Source organism: Mixophyes fleayi, chromosome 6 (genome assembly GCF_038048845.1).
Source record: "Mixophyes fleayi isolate aMixFle1 chromosome 6, aMixFle1.hap1, whole genome shotgun sequence".
Lineage (NCBI taxonomy): Eukaryota > Metazoa > Chordata > Amphibia > Anura > Limnodynastidae > Mixophyes > Mixophyes fleayi.
In genome coordinates, this window is record NC_134407.1 from 186,425,784 (window position 1) to 186,446,007 (window position 20,224).

The following is a 20,224-nucleotide window of genomic DNA, read 5'->3' on the forward strand; positions in this document are numbered from 1 at the left end:
TGCAACTGCGAAATGCGTCAGTTACAGCTTTCGGCATGGAATGACTGTCTCCATTACTACATCAGTTATTCTGTACTGATGTGCCTGAGTTTATACTATCCATCCCAGTGTAGTCTTTCAGCTGAATATAACCAATGGATATCTTTCAGTTCTTGCTATTGTAGGCTATAAACATTATTATGAATTCTTTATGCCACATTTTTTTGCCAACAGCTGTCGTTCTATTTGTTTTTGCGAATGTAGACTTTTGTTTTTTTGTTGATTGTAGAAATATTTCCTTCAACTAAATAGTGATTTTATAACAAGATAATGTCTGTAAAACAGAACATTTTATCATCTTTAAATAGTTCCTTATTGCCCTACCCCCACCGCATGTTAATGAAACCCTGCGGATTGTTTACCACATAGTATTTCATCAGTCCGGGATTAATGAGTTTGTCCTTGCATACTAATAAACATTCTAGAAAATGACATTAACTTCACATAATGTCCTGAAAAAAACTTAAAAAACAACTTGATCCAACTGGCCGGCACGCAGCTTCCTCACTAATAATTATCTTTGTTTTTGTCGTTTGTTTTAGTTCACTCAAAGTGCTTTTCCAGAAGATGTTCTGTAAATGATTACCATATGTGTCCTTAATACAGAAATAGTGAGAGTAATTGGTCGAGAAACTAACAAAAGGCCAAACTGGGCCAGATATGAAAAAAAGTATGTGTTTTTTTTTTATGTTAGAATAGCTGCTAATTACTTAACTGTTTCTGTGCTAGTAATGCCTGTATTGCATTGCGTTAAAGGCCTTGATGGCAATTTAAGTGATAACACCAATGGCATATCAACAGAAGGCGAACAAGCCAAGGCCCCTGTTAATAGGTTGCAGGACCAGGTTGCGCACTACAGAACTCACCACCATCATTGCTCTCTCTGGGACTGTAAACACTCAGGATGATAAGGGCCAGACACTGTGTGCAGAGTGGAAGTTAAGGGGGTTTCCTATACTAAGATTTTGCGGCATCATTAGACAAGGAGGAGGCAGCTAGTGGGATGTCCAGATTCCAGTCTTCTCTAAGGCCCACGGCCCTAAACTAATAGCAGCACATTTTTAATTGTTTCCGACATTCTTTGACATACAGAAGACAGCAGAGGTGGATGTAAGGTAACAAATTTAGTTTTCAGGGCTTGGTACTATGTGCTTTTCCTCTAACCCAATGATTCCCAAACTGTGCGCCTCTGCCAGTGGCGGATCCAGGGGGGGAAGGGCGATCGCCCCCCTAGCAGGGGCTTGCTGCCGACGGCTGCACACTATGTGCAGGTCTATTCAGCAGAGACAGACAGGGAGAGTGTGCTGCCTGGCTCTCTGCTAAAACACAATCAAAAAGGGGCAGGGACTAAATTCCCCCCCCCCCCCCCCAAATTGCCCCTTTACGATTATTTTCTAGAACCGCCCCTGGCCGCGGCTCGCTGGGGTGCTGCGGCGATCTCACAGGGTGTCGTTGTCAGGGTTGGTGGTAAGCAAGGTGGGGGACTTTCTGGTAATTATTTTGGCTTAGGGGCGCCTTGAAAAAAATTATGGAGACCCTAAGGGTGCCTCAAACTGAGAAAGTTTGGGACCCACTGCTCTAACCTCTCCGTTCCTTTTGAAGTGGAGAGAACATGGATGGAGGGGTTAGAGTTCTTTGAAGTAGGGTTCATCCCTCGAGAAGATGGGAGAACCATGAGTGTAAGTATTGGAGAAAACAGTTCACATAGCAGATATACTAATGCACATGGTTGCAGGGGGAGGTCCTCCAACTAGTAAACCTAGAAAAAGTAGGACTTATCCATTCATCACCATGGAAGGATAGACACAGAGCATATATGCTACATGTAACTATTCTACCATGATTTTTTACATGGGCTGCTCATTATCTGTTTGGGGCTAGTGATTCCTACCTCTGTTTATATGCAGTATATCTGAATTCCATTGTGTTATATGTAAAACCTTACAACCTGACAAAAAAAGGAGAAGAGAAGGAAATAGAAAATAGATACTTTCCTACAAATATATATATAGATTGCATATGTATCGCCAGGGGAAACTCAGCACTTCTGAATGAAATAGATCTTGGCCTGAGTTTCTGTAACGCTCGGTATGTATATGCATTTTTTTGTATTAAACTTACACTCTAGATCACATGTACTGGTCTGTTCTGTTTAGAACATATGTAGGCTGGATTTTTATTATGGACCCTGCACAGTGGAATGTTTGTGTTGTTGTCTTTTGGAGTGCTCTCTCCATTGTGATATATATATATATATATATATATATATATATATATATATATATAAATAAACTGACTGTGAAATGTGACCCAGTCATTACCAAGTGTGAATTTATCTTTTTAGCACATACAATAATGATATTGATATGTCATAATTTATGTTGCAGTTATTGGGATGCAAGCTTTACTAGTATTTAGTCTATGCTAAATAAGAAATGTACACTAAGAGAGTGATATTGTTTTGCACATTAATAATTGATCCATTTTTATGTTTTGAATCTAACCAACTATAGGCCTGCACTTCACAAAACAAGATACACCTATGCTGGTGACAGAGATAATAGTAGTAATGTAAAAGTACGCAGTCTATAATGCAAACAGTGTATACTTGTGGTACACATTTATAAATGATATTACTCTCTTTCTACTTAATAAATTAAATATTTCAGATATCACATATATAGCGGGCCTGGCTGCTGCACATGTTTTTGTAACTAATGAGTTCCACATTAGAATGTAAATCAGTCTCCTGTCCATGGAGGCCTGATTGGGGCAAAAAGGTACAGGACCTAACGCGTTTCGACCGTCTGTGCAGACTTCTTTAAGGGATTACAGAAAAAAACCAAAAAAATAATATTAATAAAAAATAATATTCTTCATACAGTGGATATGTGTACAGTGTGGGCCTCAATTATCTTCGTCTTTAAGTCCCTTTGCGTGCCGTTTCTTGCATGAAATTGCTCTGCGCATGCTCAGATAAGGACTTTACACCGTAAGCGCAATTGTATGCAATTAATGTCCAAATGCAACTGACAATTACAACTACCTACGACTTGATTGGTGGAACGGGGTGGGAAGGGTTGACAATGTACAGTAAGGGGATGCCGAGGGGAAGTCTATGCAGATATGGTCAAGTTCAGGGCATCTCCTAAGTATTTTTTAGCCGTATCATTTGCACCAGCTACAGGGCAGGTAAATGTTGACTGATAGTGATGACTACATGTATGCATGCCTGGAAATGTGTTTGCAAGTAAAATAAACTATAAAAACGGATTGTATTCTCAGTGCGCATTAGGAAACATCCTGATTTATGTATTTCATGTAAAAATATATGTATTATTTTTAAAACATATTTGTAGCCATGATTATCGTATTAAGAGTTGTTAATTTATTATATAAAATATATATATTTTTTGCATGTGTTCTGACTCTATGTGCATGTATGTGTCCTGCAGTCTGTTCAGTCTGTCCACGTATGGCAAATAACACATAGCCAGAGCGTATTTACACACATGTTCAAATGAAAACGTATATTGAGATCCCCTTGTATTTGAATCCAGGCTTCCTTGCGTGCAATTAGTTACATGTTTTTTTAAAGTGCAATTTGCGTTTACACTGCGTTGGAAGAGCCCTGTGTGTTTATATAGCCCGCCACTTGAGGTTAATGCAGATAGTTTCCCCGTCTCTCCTAGCTTGTTGTGTGCCAATAAGCACATTGCTTCTTCTCCTCTCTTAAGCCACTCCCTCTTTGGCTACAACTTGTTTGACTCTAGTTCAGGACAGTATTAAAATTGAAGGATTAAATCATTTGCCTTGTATTAATAAAGATATGAACTGTGTACAGATGTCATATTTATGATGTTTTCTGCATCCAAAATGTTATGTCCAGTTATTCTTGCTCTTGCCTAATGGAAAGAAATAGCATTTTAGCTTGTGTTTTTTTTAATATAAAGCAGCTAACCAGTGTTGAATCGGGAAATAATAACGATCACCCTCTAAACTTCTACAGTTTATGGCAGTCTCATAGGAAACATTAAAGACAAAGTATTCCCACTCCAAAAGAGCATTTATATATTTAAAAATCCTGACCTTACAACACTGTCTGTAATAATTATAATATTTTTGTTGTAGGAGACATGTAGTCTGGCCATAAACTCACTGATCTATTTTATGTGTAGGCAGCCAGGTCCTGACTTTACGACCACTGTCTGTTTATGTATACTTGGACGAAGGTTTATACAAATAGTGACATTCAAACAACATGTATAACTTTATTGACACAAAATATACATGTTGTAAACACAGGGATGGTAATCTCACGCCTGGAAATACCACTGTGTGTATCAGTATATGTCTATAGTAACTTCAGGATGACACATGAAGGCTCATGTTCCTAGTGAATTATTAAGGCTGAATATTTGCCTTGTTATGTCATGAGAGATGAGTCTGGTCCCGAGCCAGCCAGCCTGAAGCCTCCCATCCGCCATGCCATCACTGAGGATGGCCCCTCTCTGGACACTTACTGTCTGAGGCTCAGGTGCAGGGTTGGATGTATGTCCTGGTGGCAGCGGTGGTTTAAGGTCTACGCTAAACAGTTCCTCCTCTGCTTTACATCTTTTCTTTCTGAGCATTGGTCTGTTCCACTACTTGCCATGTGACACTGGCGCAGGGGACATCACATGACATGATGACACAGCACAGCTTCTCCTCCTCCGGCTACTGTATCATGGTTGCTTGACATGCCAGGCTGATACTACTGTCACTACTTATAGCCTGTTAGTGTGTGAGTGACTGGCAGTGACTGTGTAGACCAGTGTTGGCTAACCTGTGGCACTCCAAGTGTTGTTAAACTACAAGTCCCAGCATGCTTTGCCAATATATATAGCAGCTTATTGCTGGAAGGGTATGCTGGGACTTGTAGTTTCATAAGCTTCAGTTTAATTCAAATTTATTCTATTGGTTTACAAATGCTCCATGTAGTTTTCACAATAAGCTTTGTTTAAGAAGACCGAGGGCCAACAGGGACCGGACAGAGCATTAAATGCCAAGGCAGGGCCACCAAGAACTGGAAATACAGGAGGTTAAGGGGGGAAGTGTTACTGTAACATTTTAACATTAGGCCTCCTCTCCCCCCACTGCCATACTAAGCAAAGATCAACTTTGAGGGCAGAACAAGAAGGGGGACGATGGCCTCAACCCCCCATCCCTTGTAAAGGGTTTAAAAAGGAGGAGATATCTGGGCTTAGTCACCATGTGTAAAACCTTTTAGAGTTCCAGCAAACCATTTCCCATGATTAACTGTGATTGTCATGATATGTTCTAAAGTACTGACATTGCAAACGGGTTACAGCTAGCGGCGGAAAACCACTGAGCCAGCCCCAATGGGTTGCACAATGGGCAATGGGTCGCTTGCAATACGGGTGAAGAGAGTGATACCACCCTGGTAGGGCTTTGGGCAGGGAGCAGAAGGCCATCCCCATCGGTTCTGGGATAAAACAAGCGGGGTGAGGGGTTTGGGGCATTAGCTGTGTGACCACTTAATAACTTCCTTGGTTTCCAGCTTTGTTTTCCAACAAGCACTTATTTCTAACAAAGATTTACAGATACAATTCTACCAATAAAGCAATTTTGTGTTGTAACCAATGGTGGCAGATTTCCCCCTTCGGGCTGGTATTGGATTAAGAAATGAAGAGAAGCTTTCTCCCACCAGGATCATCGGGCAGATGGTCCCTGGCGACTCCGGGCCCTTTACAGGAGTACTCCCCGACCCCCCTTATGGCGGCCCTTGTGGCAGTAAAATATGTATAGACATGAAATGGTTAACTTGCCTTGGCGTGCCCTTACTATAGTGCGCGTATACATGAACACCCCCTATCTGCCTCTCCATGTGAAAGGGGCTGCTAATAAAAGATACGCTCTACTCAAATTGCAGGAAGAAAGTCTTTGCGTGGGCGGTGTGACAAAATTGATACAAGATACATTTTTACATGGAACAAATGGATTTATGTCCATCAAGCTCTACTAGACATTGCTTGTGGGTCAGATTTCTAACCAATAGTTTACTATGAACCAAATTAACCAAGGGGCCTATTTAAGACGCATTGGCAAATATGATAGTAAGTTTTCAATCTTCCTCGCATTGCTAAGGATTGAACCTTCATACGAACAGCAGTTCCTGAAAAACTGCTGTTCCTGTGAAGTACAACACTCACCTTTCACTTGCCTCTTCTCTTCTCCTCCCATGTGATGTTTCCTCCTTGTAATCTCTGTGCGCATGCGCCGACTGAAAACCTGGGGCATGCGCACAGAGATCCTGGACTGCAAGCAGGTGAGTCATGTGACAGGGAGGGATTATATGATCCCTCCACACATGCTCTGTGCAGCTCTGATCTTCGGAGCAGTAAAAGTTTTCAGTTATGTTAATGTACGCCGGCTTGAGCTGGCGTACATTAACATAATTGAAAACTTAGTTTCGGTCATTGGTACATAGCGTTACTGAGCACTCCCCATACACTGTTATGGGCAGTGCTCAGAAAAACCATAAGAGGTGCAAAGCAGCAGATATCTGATATAATGCTTCATTGATACATACCTATTTAGTGGTTAATCTCTGAAAACAACAGTTTTTGGGGTTTTAACAGGAGGGAAACTGATAAATAGGCCCCTATATCTTTTAAAATCAGTACACATAGGGTATTATTTTACGCAAACAGCAGATTAATATATAATGCTGTTTGGACACAGTTTTGTTACATCCCAGCTCAGGTCTCTTCAGATTCCAGATTCAGCTTTGCATATTTGTGTACAGGTTCACCGCACTAAGCCAGGATATATCCTTTGTGCACACCTGGCTTGTACTTGCAAATGGATTTATTACTTAATCAGTCAAGTGTGCAGTTAACACGTGAAATATATAAGCGTGAGATTAGCAGCTACCCTCGCTATCTGTTCTGCATCCCGTTCCGAGAATTCCATACGTTGGCCTCCAGCGGGATCTGCTGACAGCCAAAAATACTCAAACTTACTCTGAAATATTTAAACAGTGTTAAACTGGCACAGGGGGATATCCTGTACACACTCCCTGAACTGCCATTGATTAATGGGCTGCCAAGTGCCATCCCCTCAGCTAGACTCCTGCAGGGTTAATGAGAGGTCTCCATAACACCACAGTATGGGGGTGAGATTACCAGCAGCCAAAAAGGCGTTAATTCTGTTTTAATTAAAGTAAATATGGAGGCAATGACACTACATGGGTGCAAAGCAGTCACCTCCCCCTGTTTGCATTAACCTTACTAGCCATGGTGAGAACTGTGCGTCAAATAAGTGTTTGTGTAGTGTTTCTTAGAAGAAAAAAAAAAAAAAGTTTAATTGCTACATGGAAACCACAAATTAAGTGGTCCAGGACACTTCTGCTGCAGACAGGTGACATCATGTTTGGATTAGAGAGTGAACGGCGAACAATCATTTTCACCCACTTGTTAATGTGCACGTTGAACATGTCAAAATGATTCTCGAGGAGGCAGACTGCTGATTATTACATGTTCGTAATGGCCCGAGGGTGGGAGAGAGAGAGAGACAAACATCAGGCTAATGAACCGTCATCTAATGAAGATGCACAGCAGAGAAAAGCAGCTTGTAAGCATGGGGGAGCAGGGTTACACAATATTAACCTTTCCGTCCATCATAGATTCATACATATAGCGTCTGTTTAACAAGAAGGGATATTTATTATTACCCGGGAGATAACCAGACAGTGCTTGATATCTATATAATGCCCAGTGACTATGAGGACAGTATTAGCCAGTGATGTGTTCCTACAGCTGGGCACTTATGGGTTGATCCTGCTTTTCGGCACAAGCACCAGGGCACATGTCCGGCTTGGGCACACATAGTAACTGCTGAATTAGAAGTGGCCCTTATACGGCTGGTATGATTGTCGGTCAAAGTTTACACACACAGTGGCGTAGTGGTTAGCACTTCTGCTCACAGCGCTGGGGTCATGAGTTCGATTCCTGACCATGGTCTTATCTGTGTGTCCTTTGTTTGTGTGGGTTTCCTCCGGGTGCTCCAGTTTCCTTCCACACTCCAAAAACATACTGGTAGGTTAATTGGTTGCTATCAAAATTGACCCTAGTCTCTCTCAGTCTGTGTGTGTTAGGGAATTTAGACTGTAAGCTCCAATGGGGCAGTGACTGATGTGAATGAGTTCTCTGTACAGCACTGTGGAATCAGTGGCGCTATATAAATAAATGGTGGTGATGATGATAGGCCAATAGTGGTCATCTTTGATCATCTACCCATATGTCTTATAATGATTACTATCGGGCACTGTGGTAATTTTCAGACCACACACTCTGCAGTATATTGCCAATCGGCCAGTATTGGCGACCTTGTTGCAGCGTACGTGCCAGCGTATGATTTCCTGCCTGTGGGTTATGAGGACAGGATCCAACATTGGGCATCATTTCCGATGTGCCAAGGTGCAGTGCAAAATAGCCTTTGGTGGTGCTGTGCCATTAAATTGCTTCTTGATTTCCACCAATTCAAATGAGTTTGTGGAGCGAGAGGTTGGATCTGAGAGGAGCTTAGTAAAGGTCGTTCCTTTTAAAGTATGGAGCAGGTACACTGGTATATTGCAGAACGTGATTATTGCAAAAAGATAAAGGAACTTTTAGGGCATATTTTAGAAGTTTTTCTTCCTGTACCAAAGGGAGCACAGCCAGAAAATGACTTCTGCAAAACCAACATTGCGCTGTGTATACATTGGGCTTTATATGTAATGCCCCCTACAGGGTCAAATGCAGGATTTTTAAGGGGAGGTTTTCAAATAGTTGAATTCGGGACAAAGTAAAAATGTGTGTGTGTGTATGTTAGGGAATTTATACTGTACGCTCCAATGGGGCAGGGACTGATGTGAGTGAGTTCTCTCTACAGCGCTGCGGAAATGGTGACGTTATATAAATATATATAAATATATCTATAATATAAATGTCTAGTGGCATGTGTTAGTCTGTCTGTGTGTGGAAAAAATAAAACCAAGCTGCAGCGCCACCTGCTGGGCGGAGTTATACACTAACCTACTAAATTCTTAGTGTGTGTGGAAAAAAAAATTCAGAAAGGGCTGAAATTTGGTATACTAAAATGTTTTTAATTTGTTAATTTAATTTGTTAATTGTTAAAATTGTTTATAAAGATTTAAAAAAAATATATATATATTTCTTGAAGGAGAAGTGACAGTTGGGAGTGGTTGGTGGTTGCCGGGGGTGACAGTGGGGAGTGGTTGGTGGTTGAGGCCTGGGCTATGGCCCAAATGCATGACAAGAACCTTTTTAACACCTTAAGTAGCTTGATTTGACTAGGATGCATGAGTATCATGCACAGGTTAACTTGTATATATATATATATATATATATATATATATATATATATATATGTCATTTGGTTACAGGGTGGAGCCAGATATTGCCCACAAGCAATTTTGTATAGTGTTTTGCTTCATAGACCAAAGACTCCATTTCTGGTGAGCCTGCAGAGTTGAGATGCAGAGCTGTGTGATATATATATATATACATATTGTATTATAGGATTAAAGTAGAGGATCCTCTAAAGTATTATAGGATCCTCTACTGTATTAATCCTATAATAAAATGTTTATATATATATCACACAGCTCTTTGTGGGCAGTATCTGATACTAGAGACCTATTTACCGATTTATTATATCAAATTTCCATATAAGCCCTCACCGATCGTTCACCAGGACAGTCAGCCAGTGATGTAATGCGAGGGAGGAGCTGCAGCGGGCGCGCATGTGTAGCTGAATTTTACAGCAGCAACGGCTCTGTCAAAGAAGTGTCCGCGGCGGTGCTGTGTAGGGGAAATGTTTTGCATGTTTAAATACATGCTTTTGTGCCCGTTCGATCGCGAGGGGAGGGGTTTCTGGAGAACCAGAAACCCCCCCTGCGTGCGCCCCTATCCTTGGTGGGTTCTAATATCCAGAAATGTACCAACTGCAGAATATCTGGACAAGATCAGACAGTGTTGTGTTTCTTTGATGACTCATTGCCACAAGTAAGAGTCTGATTGTGAAGTGTCAGTAGATGAAGACTAATAAAGTTGAGTGAAGTTGCTGCTAAATTTCATACAAATCTCAGTTCGCAGAGGTACGAAACTCTGGGGATATGATATTTGATCTGTACTTTTTCTTTGGTGCTCCACCGAAAGGCACTTAGCACAGTATTTATAATATGTAAACAGAACTGTCATAAGCACGGTGTAAATTCAGTCTACTCTGTGGTATGGTTGGGTGATAATAAGGGAGACGTCCAGGCAGATTTCACGTGGAACATTTATAGCCAAATTGTTGAGGCAAAACATGCACAATTCTGGAGCCAATCGTGGAGGGAGAATATTCTGCAGAACAGATTTGAAAATGTGATTCATGTCTAGAGAGGATATTTGAAGGACTCCCTTTTCTCTACATCTCTCTTATTTAGCCGCAGGCAAAACCTGAAGTGAAGGGAACAGCTCAGATTTCTAAAAAAGTTGAATTTCTAGTTAATAGGGCACTGTCGTGTGTACACAATACCCTTGGAAACTATTGCACCGCTGCAGGGGATGCGCTAGAGGTATTTTTTAATTTAAGTGTTATGTTTAATTATGATCAATTGCAGATCACTCCAAACCAACACAGCTAGAGAGTAAAGCTGGGTACACACTACGGAAAATTACTGCAGGTGCTGATTTCTGAAACAATTTTACCAACTTCCCTTTACAAGGCAGCGCCGCTTTAAATTTAAGCGGCGAAGACGCCGAACTCGCGGGAGTTGACAAAACCGGGATATGATACATTTACCCCCTGGAGTTCTATTTAACATCGGTGGGCGGTGGGCGACAGTAAGATTCATTTTGTATTACTGCTGCTTGAATTTATCACACCTGGGAGTAGATTTACTAAACTTCGGGGTTGAAAAGTGAAGATTTTGCCTATAGCAACCAATCAGATTCAAGTTATCATTTATTTAGTACATTCTACAAATTGACAGCTGGAATCTGATTGGATGCTATAGGCAACATCTCCACTTTTTCAAACCCGTAGTTTAGTAAATGTACCTTCAGGTCTTATTGGGAAGCCCTGGCGACCCCCCCCCCCTTCCCCCATCTAAACTAACTAAAACCTCCTTCAATGGAGGATCTGACCCTAGGGGCTACTGCACATACATGGCTAATGTAGCGCATACTCATTGGGCTGGGACTCCGACACCTCACAAAGAAGCTTCTGCAGCAACAATGGAGTCCATAGGATTCCGTTAAAAAGGTAAGCTCATGCCATCACAAGATTTTATAAGGTTTTCTTTTAAGGCTTATTAAATTGGGTCAAATTGCTTCCCCATAGAAGTCTACGGAGGCTGCAGTGACCAGTGTTAGACAGGTAAAGGAAGTCTGAACAAGTGACACCCAATTTCTGATAGGCTACAATCTCTTTGGTGTCTAAGAACCAGGGAAGTCCTTCCATATTCAAGACTATTTGGAGATATGCAAATTAGATCACAAACAATGCAGTTGAACTGTATTGCGGTTCCTTGTGAACTGACAAGCTGTACGGTTATTAACACCCACTCACCCACAAACTGGCTATCTCCACTGCGTGTATGTCACGAGCCGCAGCGGTTCTCACAGCCGCCGCGGCTCGCTTCCTGCCTGCCCCAGCGTCCCGGTCGTCACTTCCCTCTAACTCCCGACCGTTGCTGAGGTCTGCAGCCTCACTGCCGGCTATAGCGTTCTGTCCTCAGTTCTGCTGCCTGCTTGTTCTCTCTGTTGGTTATTATTACCTTGGATTGACTACCCGTGTTTTGACCTTTGCTTGTTCCTCGACCATTGAACCTTCGCTTCTGACCCTGATTTTTTTGCCTGGATTCCGATTTTGCTTCTTTGCCTGTGTGTCTGACCTTTCGCTTGCCCCCGGATTTTGTACCTGTGCTAGTGACCTTTGACCTTGGATCCCCTCTTCACTACAGCCCGCCAATCACTCCACTCCTGGGTGCTCCTTTAAGTCAGTATACGTTACTCGACCCTCGGTCGGCCCGCAGCCAAGTCTGTCCCCACCACTAGGGGCTCCAGCGAACACCGGGCCTTCAGAGTAGTCCCCGAGTTTCACTGTACTGGCTTGGGAGTTCCTAACAGTGTAGGTGAGAGACACACTTTACACGTGACTTTTTATTATAAGTGGAATGCACTCGTTTCTGAAATGTTTAAATGCTGTTTTTAATCAGTTATACTTCTTAAACATAAACCAAACACAGATCAACAGGTGACCTGAAAACCTGCACTGTTAGGGCTCTCTGAGAACAGAGTTTGGGAATCACTGATCTAGAATACTAATGTATAGAAGTGGTACTGTGCAATTGGTCAATAATACAAACAATGACATCTGGATACATGCATTGGGTACAGTTGTATCGAACACATTCTTCATTGATGCAAAGCACTACAAAAGTAAAAAACTTTGTCTAAATAAAGGTTTTAGTGAGAAACACCTAAGAAAACAAAAAAGATTAATCAAAGAATTTTGCAAAACTTACAGCAGGCAATGTACAGAACATGTCCTAGGGGTTCTCAATGTACTGTAGTTTCTGTTGAGTTGTCTCTTCAATCTGTCCTGAAACAGAAACTTCACAGGTGCCCGCTCAGATCAGTATATCTTCTGATTGTTAGGTATTACAATTTATATTTTTACCACAACTCACCACTTTCCAAGAGGAAAAGCCAAAATAGGTGCTGTCCCAATCTGCTCTGCCTATCCTCATTCCAACTTGTCACACCTTGGATCTGCCTGGGTAGGGCCCAAGCAGTGCCATTCTTCTTTTCCCCTGTTTTGCTCTCAATTATACAAGGTGAGAGGCCTGTTCTGAGCATGCATGGCCCAGAAATGGTCTCTGCTTTGCTTCTTTGTGAGCATCGCGGGGGCTTTGAAGGGGGAAGGTGACTCAGCATTGTCAGGTCCGCCTCACATACCTGCCGCACCCCCCCTGCTCACTATTGTTATACCCCTGCATGTCTGCCAACCCATTTCCTTTGTGAAAAACCATGACTGTCCCTCAACAAACAAACTGGACAGCTGTGGGGGGGGACGGGGGGATGTTGTCACTGTGGATCTCATTTACAAAGGGCAAAACAAATGAAGCAAATCCCGAAATTCTCTTCGATTTGTGCCAGTGTGCACATGGGCTTGAAAAGCACGATGCAAATAAAGGAAAAAAGTGTTTTCCTAGGGGGGAATCACATTTATTTTTGCGGGCCCGGTCCCCCTAGGGAATTCTGCCCCAGGCTGACAGGCCTAAGGCTGGTTGGTACTATGGGAGGCTTTTATGATACACTTTATATGTGTTTTCCTTAAATGTACGCAATTTGTGTACTATGTAGTTTCTGCATACTACACGTAGTTTTCATAGGTGGAATTTATACCTCCGTTTTCAGAGTAAATTGCATCCAAGTCCACATAGGCCCCAGAATGTGTATTGGTAATAGCTGGAGGCGTCTTTTGTGCAATTTGGGAAGGCAAGAGAGGGGAAAGCATAAGTGGTGGCAGAAGAACAGGGGGAAAGAGAACGTTATAGGAAGTTGTGAATAAAATTACACAAATGGAGAAGGAGAAATAGCAAGCGTGGTAGAGTGGGAAGACAGAAGGAAGTGAGAGTGAGAGGAGATTGTAGAAAGGTGGAACGTGCCCCCTGTATGTCTCCTTTGATAATGATACTGAAAATCTGTATCGCAACACCTTCCCAAACGTCGATCCACAGGACATCAAGGGGCCACATGCAGCACTTTGTACAGATGAGTAGAACTTTATCTAGTCTCACTAGGTAGAGGACAATGGGTTTGGTAGAGTACTCACATGCTGCACCCCAGCATAACTAAGTATAGTTGCGATTGTCACATTATAGACGTGTTCCTTAATGTGCAGAGGGGCACACAACTATTTCCACTCCACAAAACGAGTTCAGCTGGCACATATAGTACAATAAATGAAAAAGATAAATAATAAGTAGCTATGTACATACCTAATGATATACATACTTTTTATATCATGAGGATGCATATTATTTCCATATGTTGACCATATTTCTTTTCTACTTAATGCACTTAAAACTAAAAGATATTTATTGCGATATGCTTCCAAATGAAACCCTGTCACTCCAGATTGAGAAAGATATAAAAACCAACAAAATATTGCCTTAGACTAAGAAATGAAAAAGTTATTTTCTAGTGTTTCCAGCCAACCTATTAAAATTGTTGTGGCCTTTAAAGTGGTAGCGCACCTCTGTTCTTTACAATAACATTTAAATTGTCATAGGAACCGGAGATTTATTATGATAAGTAAGGCTAACTTAGCTTTAGAATAGTTCTCTTTATTGGCATCTTCCTCTCCCCACATATCTGTAATTCCATTGTCCCGATCTGTGGGTCCCCTAATGGGCTGTGATGGTGTGAAAGGTTAGTTTTAGAAACACACTATGTTCCCATTTGTCTTAAATATGTCACCATATTTCCTGCATTATGAAAGCCCAATGGGATGACCTTATTGGGATAGTGTACATCCAACAGACGTGTGCTTTTAGGTCTGAAGGTCAAGGGAGGAAGGAAACACATTCAGCGTACAGTGAACACATACTTCCAAATCTTCTGTTTCATGGGATTTGCTGCACAGGACTCTGGAAGTTAAACTGATAGGAGTAGTTATTGTGTAGGTATCAGCATTGGATGCGACGATCCTCTGGGCTATGGAATGCTAAGAACGTGCACACTGAGGGCTTTGTCCCTGAGGATAGGGTCCTAAGTGCCAATGGCATTGTGCTGATGTCTTACCTGACTGCTGGAACTGCCCATAACACTTTAATATAGATAGTTCATTTGGACCGATGATCACGAACTGTGCAGCTGACTGACAACTCCAGTAGCATCGAATAGGATCTGAACAGGAAGCAGCCAGATCCATCCAAATTGAAAAGGTTATGTTAACGGATCTGCCCATGTATGCTAACATTTAGACTAGTGTCCTACTAATGCTTTTGAATGCCACATTTTTCTAGTCACAAGCAATTTTAGAGCTGGAAATACTGTTTCCCTGTCACGTATTAATACTTCAGAGTGGTACCCTTTATGTGGTGTTCTCACTGCTATCAGTGCCCTGATAGTCTGTCGGGTAACAGGGAGATGGCAGTCCCTATTGAAGCATGCATGTCACTATGCTAGCTTCTGAACAACGCATGCTGTCATGTTCAAAGAATGCAATATTCAGAATCACTAGTGTAATACTGGCCTTTCTGCTGGCAGGTTTCAGATACTTTCAAAGATCTTGGAACAATTACCATGCTAATACAGTAAGAGTCATATACAACACTGTTATAAAAATTATGGTCATACAGTGCAAATGGCGTTTTCTGACGTCATGTTTATGTGCAAGTGTGCCCATTTTACTTATTTTTTTTGCGGCAGTACAAATAACGCTTGCAAGGTTAGTGCAGTAAACCCTAAATATATAGGGTGAAACTTTCACTATTTGATAAATCCACTTCTTGAATTTAATACATCTTTAGAGAAGCTGCAGATGAGATATCGGCCTCTACTTTTAATTGGCCAACTTTCGCACCAACCAACCACACTTTATATAAGAATGCATTTTTTTACGTGCACAAATTACAATGTAACAAAGACATGCAAACTCATAAATGTAACACATGGAATAAAGACATGTCCCAATTGATGCTCAAACAAACAGTACCAAAGTTGTTGAAAGCAGGACTTTGAAGTCATACACATTTCCATCTTGGCCCACAACCCTACAAAATATCGCACATGTGCTGCTTGGTGCTCTTCCCAAACTAAATAATGGCTGTGGAACTTTTTCTACAAGGAGCTCATTTAGAGGTGGATACATATGCACATATATACACAGCGAAATATGCAAATAAATAGCAGTTCAGTAACAGCTCAGTAACAGCTCAGTAGCAGCTCAGTAACAGCTCAGTAGCGGCTCAGTAGCGGCTCAGTAACGGCTCAGTAACAGCTCAGTAGCAGCTCAGTAACAGCTCAGTAGCAGCTCAGTAACAGCTCAGTAGCAGCTCAGTAACAGCTCAGCAGCAGCTCAGTAACAGCTCAGTAACACCTCAGTAACACCTCAGTAGGAGCTCAGTAGCAGCTCAGTAGCAGCTCATCAGTGGCTCAACAACGGCTAAGTAATAGCTCAGTAGCAGCTCAGTAACAGCTCAGTAACAGCTCAGTAGCAGCTCAGTAACAGCTCAGTAGTAGCTCAGTATCAATAGCATTTGTGCCATATTTACATCATGTATACGAATGTGTACACTTAACGCCCCTCAATATCCTAGAGGAAGCGTGGTGTTGTGGATTCACACACTAAAGTCACAATACACTATTTGTACACAATATAATCATGTAATAAGGTGTCTTCAACAAATGAGAAAGAATATTGTCTGGACAGGTTTTAATAAATGAAAACGTCATATTTTCAATATAAAATGTAATAAAAACCCAAATACAAAATACAAATTAAATAATATTTATATTAAATAAAAATTAGGTTATATTAAATAACATCTTTACAAATCAAAAGGGAATCTTCTTTCCTGCAGTAGTCCATATAGAATTGTAAACTAATGCATATAGACGACCGCAACTTATACGATACAATATAGCTGCAATTCTAATGATTTAAGGACTATCAGCTGGAGGAGTCAGGACGCAATCCCCCAAATAGAAGCATCTAGATTGTACTACTGATAGTCATTATCATTGCACCAACCCTGGGAGAACCGCAAGAGATACCCTTCTTAAAGAAGTATCTGTGCATTTGTCCCAATCCTGTCTAATTGTGTCACAATTGCATGAACACACCTTTACTGTACTCGACCTAAGCTTTCAGTCCAAGCATGTTCCACCTCTCCAGGCATTAGGAGACGCAAGTCATCGATACCCAAAAGTCTACAAAATTTCTGCACATTTTTGGGGCACATGTACAGCACGGAAATGCAAAAATCAGACGTATGTCCAATTGTAAATGAGATCCTTGTGGAAAAAATTAGTGAAATAGTGAAATTATCTGGCTTGCAAAAAAAAGAAAACCTCTTCTGCATACAGGCCCTCCAGTGGATAGTGGATAATTGTAACTACTGATTCACTTGTAGACTAGTGACTGATGATAAAAAACTTCTTCCAGCAAAAGTCACCTCAAAGCTTTAAGCCTTACAAAGATCTTACTGTATTATGTAAGAAAATGGAACACGTTTCAGAAACAGCGTGTCCTGTAGCCTCACTGGTAAGGTAGACAGGTAAGTGTTTATGCCGCCATGTCAATGTACTGTGTGAATACAGAGGTCATAGAATGCTTACACTGTCCTTTCTCATGGATCTTTGTAATCGTGAAAGAGGAAATTGGTAGGACAAGAGGAGAACTGAGAAGAAGACTTGCAGAAGTTGGGGCAACCTAATAGAGACTTTTAAAGACATATAAACTGTTCCATGATCTTGTAAAAGTTATACTATAAATGTTATATTTTAAGTGAAATAGAGAGCAATAAACTCAACAAACCTCCTCCCTATTTAGAAAATGTAGATCACTGATCAGTAACTTTTTACATAAGAAACTGCACCCAAAACCAAACTTATACTGTAACACTTCTGACCTCTTCCAAAGAATCACAGGGATCTGAGAGTATATTTACAAAGGCTGCGGGTTTGAAAAAGTGGAGATGTTGTCTATAGCAACCAATCAGATTCTAGCTGTCATTTTGTAGAATGTACTAAATAAATGATAACTGAAATCTGATTGGTTGCTATAGGCAACATCTCCACTTTTTCAAACACGCAGTTTATTAAATATACCCCCTGATGTCTTTGTTTCTGCCAATTATGAATTCCCACCTGCTGTTGTTTAATGGTAAAGTGAATTCACCTCTCTGACACCTCTTTTGTTGAGTACTCTGACTGGATGACTGCCCAGCCATCCATTCAGAACTCTCAATACAAGAAACTGCTCCGATGTCAGAGATATTTCATTTCAAACTTATCTGTTCTCTTCAGCAGGTGAATTACTTAAGCTGGGTACACACTACAGAATTTTCCACCAACTTTTTATGCTGATCGACTTTACATTCGATCAATGGTCCGATCGCTCAGTCCATGGACTGCATACACACTAGCCTTGTTTTAGACAATAAAGGGAAGAGCAGCCGTCCCGTTAGTGACTTTTTACAGCCATGTTATCGTGAGCAATGATTGTAATTACGTACACACTGAAGCAACATTTGCGGGGCATGTAATGATATACCAAATACATTAGCATAAAGGAGCAGAGCTTTCACTATTGCTAACACCCAAAACCGCATAAAAAGAGAAGGCAACACTGTCTCTTCATTCATTCCTATAAAATAGAAGTTTATTACATACATAAAATTTAGAAAAAACATTTAACTTGTAAAGTGCAATGCAATGATTATTCCCTAATAATAAAATCCCTTTGTATGTAATGGTCCTGTACGGGTTAAAGTAATAGCCCAAAATCTCCATACACAAGGTTATTATACACGAATAGGCATCGCCCACAATGGTCCATTCTCTGCGGGCATCATCGCTGATTGGTCCACAGCAGAAACGAACGCCCATGTCTGAGTGTATAAAATGACAGGAGCCTGTCTGACTCCAAGGAATGTGAGAAGATGGCGGGTGAGGAGAAGGTGTCAGTGGGGGTTGCGAGTGAGGGGAAGGTGTCAGTGGGGGTTGTGGGTGAGTAGAAGGTGTCAGTGGCGGTTGCGAGTGAGGGGAAGGTGTCATTGAGGGTTGCAGCTATGCTGGCAGGGCCAAAAAATGTTGAAAAAGTTAAGGTGGAGGATGGAGATGCTCAAGAAGAGCAAAGGGCAAAGCTAATGAGCCCAAGAGAGGTGGAGATGATAGTAACAGTACTGGACCAGTACGATTACGACATTAAAAAGTGAGTAGCAGGTGTAGTGTACCTGTTTGAAGGACTTTATGTATTTCATTGTAGTTTCACACGAAGCAATGCAAATGCCTGATTTGTAACATAATTTTTTTTTTGTCAGAACAAAGAATTAACGGTGAGAAGGCCTGTTTATATACCACTGATACCACTAATGTAACACCTGTTGTCAAACAAGAAAAAATTGATGTTGAATACCAAGATATGCAAGAAGTTATACATGAAGGTATTTCAGTGAACATGTGTAGACAACTAAATGCTTTGGGCAAATACCTGTACAATTATAATAACCAAAATGGCGCCTGTTTCCCAGAATATATGGAGGTTAAGCCCGCTATTATTGCGATTGTGCCAGAGGGACCACAACATAAACTGATCTCGAGCAGTGTGCAAGGTGAGCAAATGAGAGTATTTCTGGTGTTGGATATAGATTACAGATATAGAAGTTTAATGGTAAACATTTTTTATTCCTTTGTTTCGTAGGTAAAGAAATCAAAGGGAATATAAACACAAGCGACATCAAGAAAAAAATTAAAAACCTTGAGAATTTTTTTTTGGAAATGTGTATGCTGTTTGGAACTGTTCTGACACAAACCAATAGCACCTTCAAAGTGTAATACTATTTTTTTCACTTGTCATATTCTGAAATAAAATGTATTGTACTTTTTCCTGCAATAAAACTGTTGCATGAACACTGTGTGGTTTATTCTGGGTATTTTACAAATATTAGTTAATAAAGGTTAATATGACTTTAGAAGTTTAATAGTTTATAAAGAAATATGTTTATAAAGGGTAAATATGAATAGGTTACCAATATAGATGCAAAGGGTAATAACACTCGTGCTTTACACAAGTGTAATGGTCTGCAACCAGACAGGTGAAATACACATGTATACAAAACACAAGTCAGTGATGTGCGGATACCGCACCACCTGGGACTGGTACAGACATCAAAAATTTACATACTCACGGCCCCCAGGTCGGGGATGTATCGGAGGATTGTCGTGGATCGGTCAGAAATTTATACACACTACACAACGGAAACGATATTGGAACGAAAATATTGAACGGTACGACCAACCAAGTGAGGCGACGGTCATCCATTTGGGCAGATTTTTGACCATCCTGTCACTACACACACTGACCTGACTTTCAAACGAGCGGTCGTATGTAGGCT

General features: G+C 41.1%; 1 long non-coding RNA gene across 1 annotated transcript; it reads left to right on the top strand.

Moving 5' to 3' along the window:
• The first annotated feature begins 17,252 nt into the window (after positions 1-17,252).
• Positions 17,253-19,739, top strand: LOC142160510 (uncharacterized). Its single transcript, XR_012693249.1, has 4 exons — positions 17,253-17,383; positions 19,151-19,273; positions 19,361-19,441; positions 19,531-19,739. It is a non-coding gene; the product is annotated as an uncharacterized LOC142160510 (long non-coding RNA).
• The last annotated feature ends 485 nt before the right edge of the window (positions 19,740-20,224 follow it).